General features: G+C 34.9%; 1 protein-coding gene and 1 pseudogene across 7 annotated transcripts in view; one reads left to right on the plus strand and one right to left on the minus strand.

Moving 5' to 3' along the window:
- RABGAP1 (RAB GTPase activating protein 1) overlaps positions 1-15303 on the minus strand; it is a 149995-nt gene that overhangs the window by 37769 nt on the left and 96923 nt on the right. The window lies entirely within an intron of this gene.
- On the plus strand, positions 47-5499 carry LOC133098093 (COP9 signalosome complex subunit 2-like; annotated as a pseudogene).

Below are 15303 nucleotides of genomic sequence, written 5' to 3' on the forward strand. Positions count from 1 at the left end.
TCTTCAGGGAAGCCAAAGCAAAAGCAAATATTAAGGGGAAAAAAAGATGAAAGAAAATCAACCCATTTCACTCTATACACCTCATGTCTATTCCACCCCTGTTGCAAGGAAGTGCAGCTGGTAACCTTTCTACTGTAAGAGGGAAAATGTGATTCAAAATGGATTGCTCCCAGGAAAACACTCAACCTAACCTCAAAAGAAGGAGGCAAAGTGCTCCCATTAGAAAAAACTGGGTACAAAAATTGCTGCTTTAATTGATCCTTTGGCACAAAACTCATGTGCCAGGTTCTCAAAGGGAAAAGAGAAATCCCTTGATTGGGGTTTATCCTAGGGGCAAATGGCATAAAAATTCACATAGTGGTCTACTCAATAGGAAACTAGACTATTAAATGCCAAAGGATTCAAACAGGCTATGGGAAAATATTCCTTGCTTTTACCAATGAAGAAAAACTGTTTCCTCTTCTACAATGAGTAACTAAAACTGAACAAATGTCAATAATGTCATAAAATATGTCAAGCATCCAGCTATTTCTAATAGCTTCCCCTTGTTAAATTTTATTTGCTCACATGGTAAATAACTAGAACACAAAAACATGACCTTCTGTTTTAACAATGCATTGTCTTCATAGCTAAGACAATAGACTTGATTCTCCTTGGTGAGACTACATCATATTCAGCACACCAACCAAGAGCCTGATACTCCTGTTTCAAGTGAAAAATGAGTGATATTCTTTCTTGTCCGGTAATTTCTCTAGCCTTTCAGGTAATCAGGTTCCCAGGGCCATAAATATTTTACAGTTGTGGGATCTGAACTAACTTTACATTAAAAAAGATTTTTTTTACTGAATAAATTTGACATGTAACATTGTGTAAATTTAAAGTGTACAGCATGTTACTTTTGATACATCTATACTATATTGTAATACGATTGCTATAGCAATATCACATTACATAATTATAGTACAACATTACTGTCTATATTTATAATACTGTGCATTAGATCTCTGGCTTATTTACTCCTCATTACAAGTTTGTACCCTTAAACACTAGTCTTACCACCTCAAACTCCATCTCTGGTGAACCATCTTTAAAGCCTATCCTCTTTCTTAACCTGTAAACTATTTAAACCTTCAAAGACATTGCCAAACTGCTTTCCAAAGAGATTTATTGGCAGACTACTAGTTTTTAAATGCATCATTAACAGCAGTTAAGGCAGCTCAGAACCGTGGTGATCCCTGACAGGACAAAATCTAAGGTGAGACCTAAGACTACAACAGCTATTTGTCTGGTGGCAGTTTCCAGGCTGTAGCACATGGAGAAGGAACTGAAACAGAGCTGGGGATGGGGAGTGCCCCCCTGAGCTGAGAAAAAAGAGGGCAGAATTCAGGGAGGGCAAGGTAGCTAGAATTTATAGCTCAGAGTACTGGAGAGGCAAAGCTGAACAGAAAGAGAGCTGCAGAGCTACGTAGAGGGGTCCCTATGAGTCACAGAACCAGAAAACAAAAAATGATAAACTGGACTTCATCAAATGAAAATTTTTTAATATTCAAAAACCACTGTTAAAAACATGAAAATGTAAGCCATGACCATGAATTTATAGGATAAATTACCTATAAAATCTATCTGATAATGGAGTTGAACCCAGATATATAACTCTCAAAATAAGACAAACAACTGATTTTAAAAGGGGGGAAATGGTGGTAAAATACTGAATAGATGCTTCATAAAATAAGACATATAGATGGCAAATAAGCACATAAAATATTTCAACATCATTAGTTATCAGCGAAATATAAATTAAAACCACAGTGAGATTCCTCTACAAGCCCATTAAATGTTAAAATTAAAAGGACCCAATATACCAAGGACTGGCAAAGGGTGAGAAAAAACTGGAACTCTCATACATTGCTGGTGGGAATGCAAAATGGTACAAATACTTTAGAAACAGTTTGGAAGTTTCTTAGATATAAAGTTAGACGTACGCTTACCATACAATTCAGTGATTCCACTCCTATGTATTTATCCAAGAGAAATGAAAATACAAATATATGCAAATACTTGAACTCAAATGTCCATAGCAGCTTCATTCCTAATAGCCCATACTGGAAACAATGCAAATGTGCTCCAATGGGTAAATGGATAAATAAACTGTGGTGTGTGCATATACTGATGGAATACTACTCAACAATAAAAAGGGAAAAAACCTACTGATACACGCCATAAGATATACCTCAAAAGCATTAGACTATGTGAAAGACAGACACAAGAGACTATTTTCTATAATTCCATGTACATAAAATTCTAGAAAAGCAAAATCATAAGTTATATAACGCAGATCAGTATTTGGACGAGGCTGGGGCTAAAGGGAGAAGACTGATTTTTAAGAGGTATTAGAGAAATTTTTGAAGTGATGGAATTATTATCCATCATATATGTGGTGGTAATTAAAACATATTGAGTTGTTCCCTTAAAACTGGTGAATTTTACTGTACATAAATTACATCTAAATAAAGGTGATTTTAAAATGGAAAAACAAACAAAAGGGGATACTCATACAATTGAAAAAGAGACCCAGGATGATGCAGGTCCTTTAGATTAAGAATTCCCAGTACTAATTTAGCTATATGTACCTAAAAGATGGGAACGATGTCAATCCATCTTTACCTTAAGTCCATAGAACCAGGGGCAGAGCTTAGACTCAGACGTATCTGGGTTTGAAAGCTGGCTCATCTCTTACCTGGCTAAAAAACTTTAGGTGAGCTTCTTATCTTCTCTGGCTAATAGCATCTACCTTATAAAGTTGTAGTGAGGGTTACATCAAATGTGTCTATAAATTATAAACATGTAAAGAGATTCCAGTATTGTCTGACATGTACATAAAACACTTGATAAAAGTGAAAGTGAGCAAAGTCTCCAGCATGGCTGACAGCTGGGGCTGTCCTCTGAACACACACACTCACACACAAGCACACACTCATGCACACAAACGCATACGTGCGTGCGCATACACACACACACACACACTGATATACACAATACTCAACCATATGGTTCCTAGAATATGTATTATTTTTATTTTTGTATATCTTATCTTCCTATAGAGCTATTCATGTAGGGGCAGAAATTGTACTTTAGTTTTGTAACTTCCACAGAGCCTAGCACAATGCATGACACATACTCAGTGCTTGATAAATATATCGAATAAAAGTCCAAAAGCTTCCTTAAGATTGAGTGATGGCAATGCTCATGTGGTCAACAGCTCTCCCTAAACTAGAATCTCTAATGCTAATGTTTATTAATTCAAGACTCGTGTGAAAGAGGCACTAAACTAAATCAGAAAAGAACCTTATTAATAATTTAAAAGACATTCCAACTAAATACCTGAAAAAACCAAGACTGCTATAATGATTGACTCATTAGTGACTTCCAAATTGTGTCATATGCAGGCAAGAGAGAATAACTGTCATGAGAAATAGAACAAAGACTTTGGGTCTAGCTCTAAATGCAAAATAAATCAAATCATCCTGCAATTATCAAGAGAATTGACAAGGAAAAGGAGTCTGTATCAAAAATATATGCTATATTATTGTGGGTTAACAATTTTTATTCAGCCTAGGATATGTGAATTCTCTTGAACTCAGTTTTTAAAATTTATTTTTGGCCACGCCACACAACTTGCGGGATCTTACTTCCCCAACCAGGGATCGAACCTGGGCCCTGCAGTGAAAGCGCCGAGTCCTCCTAACCTCTGGACCACCAGGGAATCCTCTTGAACTCAGTTTTAATTTTAACCAACACACAGAATGTAAAATAGCAACACAAAGAGAAAACCACAGGCATACTGGGAATTAAGAAATCTTTATTTGAAATAAATCTCTGTTTCATGAACAGCTCAAACAACAACAGACCATAAATAGTCCCAGCTTCAACTGTGAAACTGCAGCATGACAAAAACTTATTGCACCCCTAGAATCATTAAGAGGAAAAATAATAAACTGAACGTAACTAAAATTAAAATTTTTCTGCTTATAAAATATGCCATTAAGAAAAGAAATAGGCAAGCGGTACATATATCTCAAAAGGAACTGTATCCAGAATATATACAGAACTTCAAGAAAGAGACAATTACTAAAATGGACAAAAATTTCAGCACTTTATAAAAGAAAATATACAAATGGCAAATAAGCAAATGAAAAGGTAGTTACCAGGACAATGCCAATTAAAACCACAATGAGCTAGCCAGCCAAAGTGTCTACCAAGGAGAATGATTTCTTGTGCAATGATAGGAGGGCTACCACCTGGAACACTCTGCAGAGTAATTCAATCAATGGAGATTTGGAAAATCAGAATGATAATTTCAAAGCACTGAAGGAAGATGACCCAAAGCAGCATTAAGTAGTTTCTGAAAAGTTCTGGAACTTGAAAACAAAAAGGAGAAAGGGGACTTAAAGCACTAAAACAAAAATTAAAATAAATTTCACATTGACAAAACTTTCCAGAAAAGATGGACATTTTATTGATCTATATTTGGAGTTCAGCCACAAGAAATTATTCTGAAAAAGCTGTTAATTCTGTTCTTGAATTATATATCCACTGGAATATTTCCAAAAGAGAATTCAGATTTTTTAAATGTCAGATGAATTCACTCTAGGAATTTTATGAAACAACAATTAAAGTTCTGAAACATGCTAAGAATGATAGATTCTGGCTCAGGACAAGCATGAAGGTTAGAAAATTATATGAAGAATTGAGAGGAATATGGAAAGCTTCAAAATATTTTATGCCAGTTTTATCAGTCATATTAGACTGATGATAAAGATAACTTGAAAAAGGATATACAATTATGAGATATATGACTTGGACATTCAAATGCACATAGAATGGGAATACAACAAAAAACTGAGAAAACTCTGTAACTGGTTAGTTCTCATCCATCTGCCATCCCTCAACCATTTGATCATGGGAGTCATCAGATAAGTAAGGGGGAAAATGCCCTTGAGATTAGGTGATTTTGAAAATTCACATGCTGAATTTTTGAAGCCTTCAAGAATGATAATAAATCGAGGAGTTCCATGTGAACCACTTGCTTAAAATATTTGGTCTTAGGAAATATGCTGAAGAACTTGGGAATAAATCCATTTGACTTGCCAGAGGCCAAGCTATACAAAAATGATCCAAAAATTCTAACAATGATGAATTCATAAGTTCCTATCAGAATAATGACATCGTTAAATTTGAAAAGATTCTGAACACAAATCACAGTAACGTTATGGATGATTCCTTCCTAAGAGAACACAGCAAAGAGCTTTTGTAAAATATCGAAACCCAAGTGCTTATAAAATTAAGATTTATACCACAATACATAGTCCTTTTATTTCTAAGGAGTTAAACATAAATGTAGCTGACATAGGGAACTTGCTAGCACAAGGCATATTGGATGACACTATTCATGGCCAAATTGATTAAGTCAACCAAATACATCCTTTCACCAGACTATAATTAGTAAAATGGCTTAACAGAGAACAAGCTTTTACAAATGCACTTGAGGCAATCATGCAGAGACATAAACCTTAAAAGAACAGGGAATGGCAAAACTACTGTAAGGTGATAGGTCCTGAAAACTACTGAAGTAGTGGCAGAAGTAGTTCTTTTTTATCAACTGGCTTTATGTTTTGGTTGCTTCATTTATCATAAGAAAAATAGCTTTAATCTCCAGAAAAAAACAAAACTGCCATATGATCATGCAGTATTAACATTTTGCAAACTTTTTCTGTTAAGAGCCAGATGGCAAATATTTACTCAACTCTCCCTTTGTAGAGAAAAAGTAGCCATAGACAATATGTAAATAAACAAGCATTTCTGCATTCTAATAAAACTTTATTTTCAAAACAAGAAGCATGCTGGATTTGCCGCAGTTTGCCAAGCCCTTCTCTAAATATACAACACAATAATTTGTCACCAGCAACATGACCAGAGAGAAGATTTTTGTAATGATTTTGAATATACTGACATGTTACTACTGATTAACTTTTTTTTTTTTTAATTTATTTTATTTTATTTTTGGCTGCGTTGGGTCCCCGCTGCCGCGCGCAGCCCTTCTCCAGCTGCAGCGAGCGGGGGCCACCCCTCGCCACGGTGCACGGGCCTCTCACTGTGGCGGCCTCCCCCGCTGCGGAGCACGGGCTCTAGGTGCGCAGGCTTCAGTAGTTGTGGCTCACGGGCTCTAGAGCGCAGGCTCAGTAGTTGTGGCGCACAGGCCCAGCCGCTCCACGGCATGTGGGATCCTCCTGGACCAGGGCCCGAACCCATGTCCCCCGCATTGGCAGGCGGACCCCCAACCACTGCGCCACCAGGGAAGCCCCTGATTAACTTTTTATGTTTTACTTGCAGAAATTCTGTCACAAACAAGCTGCAACAACTTGAAATGTATTTACCTTTGAACACTTTTTTTCATGTAATAATGAATCTTAAAAATGTTTGCTGCATTTTACAAAAGTCAATTCTCCAAAGTCTGTATATTTCTGTATCTGCAACATAGTAAAGATTTAAATGAAACCCTGTAATTATAGCGCCATATTGTCCCTTATATTTCAAGCAGCAATACAAACAGTATACACAATTCAGAAACTCTAAACATACACACTGAAACATATTAGACTGGCTAAAATAAAAAGACAAAACGAAATGTTGGTGAGGATATGAAACAACTGGAACTCTTAACTGTTGCTAATGGAGATATAAAATGATACATCCACTTTAGTGAATTACATGGCTGTTTCCTGTAAAGTTAAATAGGCATTTACAGAGACCCAGCAATTTCACTCCTAAGTATCACACAGGAGAAAGAAAAACATGTGTCCAAAAGAAAACCAAAAATGTACAAAAATGTTCATAATAAACTTATTTGTAATGGCCAAAAACTAGAAACCCCAAATGTCCATTAATAAAAAGAGAGATAAACAAATTACCATCCATATAATGGAATACATACATACATTGTTGGAAATAATTTCATCAAATACCATACTCTAAAATAATAGCACTTTAAAAATTTATTCACTAAACAAATACTAAGAATTAACACCTCACACTAAAATCCAAATCTTTTTTATTTCCCCTTCCCATACGCCCGTCAAATGGGACTAGTCACTGTTCCCCAAACATAACCCCAAATTAATGATATACCTTACTGCATCTTAAAAGGAAAAATCTAACCTTTTATTTTCTTAGTATAATAACAAACCCTTTTTGTTTTCTTATTTTAATAAAACATTTTTGCTTCCTTACAATAAGAATACTGGGGAAAATGAGAAAAAAAGATAATTTCACTGTAGCTAATGTTTGATAAGCATATATCTAACTTTCTATATAATTATTTTTATAAAATGAGCTTACATTGTTTTGAAAATTAATTTTTACTAACTGTAAAATGTTGTGAGCCTTTTTTCCTGTTATCTGACAGTTATTCTACCCTAGTATTTTTAATGCACAGTAACCTGTCACATGGCTATACCATAATTTACTAGGCCAAATCTCTGACTTTGAAAGATTCAGGCTGTTCTACTCCTTTTGCTATAAACAAGGCTGTAAAGTAGAGCCGTGATTCTTGAGGGGGAAGAGATTATTTCCACAATCACTCCTTTCCCCCAAAGATCCAGCCTTAACTCTTGTGTTTGGATTTTGACTTAACAATGCCTATTTGTCCTCCAGAAAAGTTGTAACAATTTATATACCACACTGGTAGCACCCTCACAGCAGCTGCCCTGCTGTTTTGGAATAGTCACTTATGTACTTGTCTTGGCCTCCTTCTAGTCTGTATATAACTAAGAATTGTACTTAAAGTTGCAAAGAACTACACATAAAGTTTACTGACTCCATCCCATTCTAATTCCAGTGCATTGTTTGCTGAACCCACATGCTGACAGATGTAAAAAAAAAAAAAAAAAAAAAAGGCACTATCAGGCATATATTTCCTTGTCCTGTCAGTTGCGATGGCCTAGAAGCAGTAACACCCAGTAGCAATGAGCACACCCAGTGCCAGGATCTTGGTTTCTAATACCATTTACTAATAAAGGAACCAGGCTCCTTATGGAAATGGCTGATTCTAGTGCTGGGGCAGGAAATATACAAGATGATCCTGGAACATCTAGAATTGCCACAGAGTAAGGAAGAACTTCCCCCCTTACTCACACCACAAAGAAAACAAACCCACAATGATGGGAACATGTCAAAGGGAAACATGAGCCAGAGTTCCCAGTAGCCAAAGCTGGAACAATGTAAGCAACGAAATTTATGAAGTATTACTGGATTATAATCTAAAGTATAAAATAAATATCCATGAATCTATAATTATATAAATAAACAACCAAATAAGTAAATAAATGGGGGGGAAAGAGACAAATCTCTCATGAAGAAGAATTCCAAATAATTTATGAAAACACCCTGCCCTGGGACTTCCCTGCCAGTCCAGTGGTTAAGACTCTGTGCTTCTACCACAGGGGGGCACAGGTTCGACCCCTGGTCGGGGAACTAAGACAACGCATGCCGTGCGGCGCAGCCGGAAAAAAAACACACACAAAAAAACCACCCTGTCCTCATGGAGGGAGCCCACTCCTGTGTGGGCTGTGCACAGTGTCTTCCTTCTGGAGAGTACAGTATGGTAAGGGGGAAAAAAAGAGTAAAGACAAGGGAGAAATCTAACAAACATGACCTTAGCCAGATGATCAACGTCCACATTAGTAGTGACAAGTCATGTTGATAGTACATACCCTTGATATGAGGTAATGAAAATGGGACTTTACCTATGTGTTCTTTTTCCCCTAAACTCATAACCTTATGAGAAAAACATCAGACAAATTCCAAATGAGGGACATTCTATAAAATACCTGACCAGTATTCCTTAAAGCTGCCAAAGTCATCAAAAACAAGGAAAGTCTAAGAAACTCAAACACAGTCAAGAGGAGCCTAAGGAGACAGAAAGACTAAATATAACGAAGTATCCTGGATGGGATCTGGAAGAGAAAAAGGACATTAAGAATAAACAAAGGAAATCTAAATAAAACATGGACTTCAGTTGATAGTAATATATCAGTATTGGTTCACTAATTGAAACAAACATATCATACTAAGATTTGCACTTATTAGGCACTCAAAATGTTGGACTAAATTTGTGGGAAAAAACTGGTGAAATGAATGCTGTGGGTACAAGCTCAATAGTAATAAAAAGGAGGCTCTGTTGATGTAATTGATTTCTAGATGATTTCTTTCTTGTCCCCAATTCTTATGCTCTTTTTAGTGTATATAAGAAAGCAACAGTGATGTTTTGTTACTTTCTTAAATTGTAAGGCTTGTCTAAAATAATTTGCGCAGAGAAAAATCTAAGGAAATAACATTTGTGCTGTTTTCTTCTCCCATCTTGGTTTTGAAAGTCGTCCATTAGGTCAAATCACAGTGGTACCACATTCTGTAATTTTTCTGGATAACTATTTTTATACCTTACTGTGAGAATTGGCTCTCTGAGTAACTTCTCAGGATTAACAAGGTACTGGGAACTGACGGAAACCCTCTGAATACACACCCTTTGTAAACTCAAGTTGAAAAATAGAAAGCTAAGAATGGCAGGAAGAAAAAGAAAGTACCCAAACAAAGAAAATGCAGTGGAAGGCTGCCATGAGAAATAACCAGCATAGAGAAGATTATTTCCAAAGTAGCTTGTTGCCTAAAGAAAAAGATCTTCTTAAGACTATCCAAAATGTTATAAATGCTTTGTTAAAAGCCATCATGTAATACTTACGAAAACAAAACAAATACCACCAAAATTCCACTCAAATCCATCATGCTATATCCTCTCTTTACAATATGTTTCACAGAAATAAAATAATTTTTTGGTTACATTTTGCTCTTTAAAAGTCAGCTACAGATTGTCAGAAGTGATTTTAAAGACTTAGTTTTTTAAATTCCCTAGGATAAAAACTCAAAAGAAGGAAAATGAAATTGAAGGAGTACTATACTTAAAAATTAATAAATGAGGACTAAAAACCTTCTGCAGGTAAAATCATTTTTCTTAATTAAACGTAACTCCTGTCATTTGTAATTTAATTTCATGTGTTTTGGAAGTAGCAGAACTGCTTAAGTGAAAAGGTGAAGAATAAGACTTCTAAGCCTATGAAAACAGATGTTCTTGTGTTTGGGCAAGATCAAGATGGGCCTACAAAAACCTGCAACATCTGGAAATTTCATTTCAATGGGTCATGTTAAATCTAATAGCATTTCTATTAACACCATTTTAACAGAGTCAAAAAAGGTGATTAAGAAAAACAGTAACAATTATTTTGTCGCTTACAAAATAGCTCTGTCTTTTAAAATCAAATACTGTAGCCATCTTAAGGAATGCCTCACAGGAATTCTGACAAAATAAAAAGAAGGTATGTATGGTATTCTTAGCCTGAGATTTAATAAACAGATTTAAGGTTTACCATAAATTCTCCGACACTGACTGCAAAGTTTTATGTGTATTTTTCTAAGAAGAACATTTTTAGATTTTAACAGATTCACTAGAATGTGAAGCTTCACGAGGGCAGAGATTTCTGTTTTGTTCACATGCATCTCCAGCACCTAGAAGAGTACCTGACAAATGGTAGGAACTCAATAAATATTTTCTGAATAAATGAATTCTCAGGGGATGTATGATACATATAAGGTTCAGAGCCACTTACTTCCTATTGACAAACTCACTTTCACAGACTTAAAAATAATTATTTAAGCCACAATAACTAGAGCTAACAAGGATCTGCAGTCATTGTTCTAAGCACCTTATATATGGATATATCATATAGCTCTACCTGCGTTAACAACCCCTTGAGGTGGGCTCTATTATGTCCCCCATTTGGCAAATGAGGAAAGAAGTTAAATCACCTGGCAAGCAAAGTGAGGAGCTGGGACTGGAGCCCAACCGGCTCAGCTTTCTAGTTCACGTTCTTAACCCAAATAAACATACTATAAAAGTGCAGAAATTCTCTTATCAGTAGTGAATGGCATTTGTAATTCCTAATATATGAAAAAATGCTTTTGTCTTCTAGACTCTTATAACTAAAATCAACATGATACAGACTTTGAAAATGTGCTTCCTCCTTTTACTCATGAGAAGGCTATTCAGTGTTTATGAAAAAGCAGAAATTGCTAAAGCTCTAACTACACAGAGAAATATATGATGCTCTTAAACATAAAAAGAAAGTAAAAAAAGTCTCAACATGTGGCCCTTTTGTAAATTATTCAAAGAAAAGGCATTTTCCCTAAATGCTAGGTGGCCTCCAATATGTATCTTAATCATTTCAGGTTTTTTAAAAAAATATGTAATATTTTTAATTATTATGGTTTTATTCTTTGATTAGGGTTGACCACTTGATAGATGTATTGTTAGACCACAATATTCTGGCCTCTCAAAGAACCGCCTTCATGAAACTGTGCTACTGGCATGTTTTGAGACACTATTTTAAAAAAATTGCCATAGAAATCTTGTATCTCATGGTGGTGAGGACACCTCCTACCACATTACTCAGCGTCCTTATCAGAAATTCTGTTTCTTCTAAAGAAATATGGCTATTTTTTTCCCCATGGACAATGATTAAATGTCCATTTTTGTTTTGGCCTCCAGAACCCTCAGAACCAAATTTGCAGCCCAATCTTAAACAATACAGGAGGTCATGGCCTGTATATCTGTGTATTATCTTCCTGTTCTATCTCTATTTTCCAAATCTCTTTCTTACTTACATTTTCCTACTTTTCTGAATTGTAAATATTCTAATAAGGTACCTCAATACCTTAGTAATGAGGTACAGTGTATCTGTATAAAACAAATTAAAGCCCCTCAATAGCATTTCATAGTTCAATCAACAAGAATTCTAGAAATAAGTATCTGATTGATGGGCTCATTTAACACTGACAGTGCAAAAACATTTTTACCTTAAATTCAGATTTCAAGAACATAAAAATGTACATTCATGCAAACATAATTTTACTTGTCCCTATGTAACTAGCACCACTGATCTTCAAATCAGTTTACAGTGCTGTTATTCCATACCAATGCAATAGCAGGAATTTTAGTATAAACTGGATTTGTGGGTAGATATTACTTTGTATATTTATTCTGGTGATTTGCTCTTAGAGGCAAAAATCGTAATTCTAGTAAAACTGCCATTGAATAACATTTAATAAAAGACTTTAAAAGCTCGACCAATGGGAGACAAGAAATTAATCTTTAACATATTTAAATAAATGAAATACTGTATTCAGTAATTACTACTGTATTCAGTAATTAATGTTTTAAAATTTCCATTCCAAACGCGTCAAACACAGAACAAACTGTAACTAAATTTCCATAAACATGGGAGTAACTGAAGGCACTGCAGAATCTGGCTACAACTATGTGAAGACTGGAGCTGGACTTTTGACAAAGAATAGAGAAGACGGATTTTAGGTGCTCTACCGAGGTCACATAATGTAATAGAACACAATGTGATAGTTAGAACACTGACTCTAGGGTCAGGCAGTTCTGTCTCTGAAAACTGCCTCTCCTACTTCTAATTGTATGACCTTGGATAAGTCACTTAACTGGTCTGAGCCTTAATATCCCTATCTGTAAAATTTATGCAATGGTCACTGCCTTGCAGAGTTTATGAGAAGCAAATTAAATACTGCGTGGAAGGTAGGTAGCATAAGGCCTTGCCATCAGTGATAGCTCTTTCCCATCAGACTTGAGATTTATGATGTTGGCATATTTCCAATCTTGGGAGAGAAGCCAAAGGGCAAAATGTGTACTTGGCAGATTTTCCCATATTTGAAACTTAGTGAACTACTGTGAGGGATCTGCAAATTTAGATAGTATCCAATTCAGAAATCCATTGTATCAATTTATTTTAACCAAATAAAACTATAAAGAAGATAAATCAGGTAGCAGAAAAGCTGACACAAAATATAAATGGTGCAATGACTGTTTTTTAAAACCTATGAACTGTGCTAACCAAAACATTCTAGGAGCTCAGAATGAAATACCTTTGCTGATTATCTTAAAAAAAAAATCATTTCTCAGAGGCAAAAATCCATTTGGGTTTCTCTATTATCACTGACTCATTTAGTAAAGACCTCTGCTATTTCAAGACAATCAATTAACTATACCAACACCCAATGCTACTAATCCTTCTTTACTCTTTTTTCCCTTCCAGTAAGAAAACAACTTGCCCCAAACATGCACAACAAAAAGACAACTATATTCTATAATCAATGAACTGCCAAAGAATCTTTTATTGCAGAAAGCAGACTCCAAAAGCAGCCTCCAGAAATGTTTGCCAAATAAGCGCCGCTAACTTTAAAACATTTAGCATGGTTATCAGCTGAACAGTTATATACTTATTATGTTGAGTCTATATAAACAATGTAATAGAAAATTAAATGGCTTCTTCAGAAAACATAGCTTTTTAATAAAATAAGGTACGGCTATCACATTGTTTCAATCCAAATATGGCATTATAGTGCCATTCTAAAAATAAATCAAAGTCCCATGTGATATGCAGCCTTTTAGCTATGTTCATTTCCTTTTAGGGCTCAAGTTTCCCACAGGAAAATTATTCAATGTTTGGCAAAACTGTCCCAAATCATGTATAGATAAGGCACAACTGCTAACTACACCGTCGATCTTTTCCTGCTTTGCTATTGTTGATTCTCATTCACAGTACTCCATCATGGAGAGGTCCAAGAAGCAGGAAATACTCAAGAACTTTTATCTGACCAAAGTGAACACAAAAAGTGTCATTTTGAGTAAAAAGGTGTTGAGGAGGTAATTTATGAGTCATCTAAATTAGAAGACACAAAATTATTACATACAAAGTCATATTCCAAATATGTTTCTGATTACTGTGATGAATTCCAAATACTTATTTCAATTGTATTATTTACATTACTGAGCAAAACTGCATATCAAATGCCCTCTTATAAAATCTTCTCAAAACCACTCACTCTCATAATACAACACACACACACACACAAAATCAAGACCCATTCCCCAAGCTACATTTTTATATAACCAAATCAATCAAATTATGATTTCTAAGAAAATGTTTATGAATGTTTCATAATGCTTAGAAAATATTCAGTTTTTCTTTAAAAAGCTAGTTTCTTCTGAAAATAACAAGTCTTAAGTCTAAGATTTAAGTATGCCTGTTAAGTAGCAAAAATACACAGCAGCTGTAAAATGACTAGTTATATTGAAATGACTTTAAACTCTATAGTTCTCTTTTATATAGTTAACAAAATAATCTATATGAGAAGCTGTGTTTGAATGCTATTAGTCACAAACATCTCCATCAGTGAACTGCTGAACTGCATTGAGAATTCTGTAAGAGGTCTGCATTCATATACATATTCACAGACTATAGGTATATGACCTGCGCTTCAGTGTTTATTTTAATTATATCTATTTATATAGCTTTCAGGCAAAAATGATATATCCTAGAGCCCCAATATATAAGAAAAATCATGTTTAAGATTTTAATTTTCCTACTAAAGAGCTAATCTTAAGAAACAATTATCAAGAAACAATTATTTAAAGATTTAAAAGCTATCTTATTCTATCATTAATGTATAAAGCTATAATTAGTTAGATCTTTCTCTATTAACCTAAAAACTTAACAGCACACAGGTATCATACCAACCAAGGTCTATTAGTATCTATGTAGTGATGGCTTATTACATAGGTAGTAAGAACCATCCTGGAATTAAATTCTTTTTATGTTTTTCTATTTAAAATTCCTGGGTAACAGCAACTTTAAAAGGTACTGGATAAGCAATGATCTTCAATTTTATTTAAGCAAAAACTTCACCCTCCAATCTCACTAGCAGTACAAATAATATAAATACCAATGAAGGCATTCTAGAACCACGCATTTCATGTATTTTTACTTCCCCTTTCTGAGGTGACTGCCACTGATCAAGAAAACTTTCTAACTAATTAAGATTTTTCAAATCTTAATTTGTTTGGTCGAAAGTACCAATGGAAAGACTATTTATTTTATTTAATCCACATCAAAATCTGAACACTTGTTTCTTTTTTTCCAAACCTGCTGGAAACGCACATTTTCTAAGCACTTGACCAATCAAGTGACTGAAAGGCTGAACAATCCTTTGGACTTATTTTGGTGTCATGATTGAGTCTAAGGGAGGTCTAAGGCCTGGATTCTAGTCCCAGTTCTGCAACTAATTTACTGTGTCACTACTCTGGGTCTCCCTTTCCCCATTTGAGAAAGGAAGAGT

This window comes from Eubalaena glacialis, chromosome 9 (assembly GCF_028564815.1).
Source record: "Eubalaena glacialis isolate mEubGla1 chromosome 9, mEubGla1.1.hap2.+ XY, whole genome shotgun sequence".
NCBI lineage: Eukaryota > Metazoa > Chordata > Mammalia > Artiodactyla > Balaenidae > Eubalaena > Eubalaena glacialis.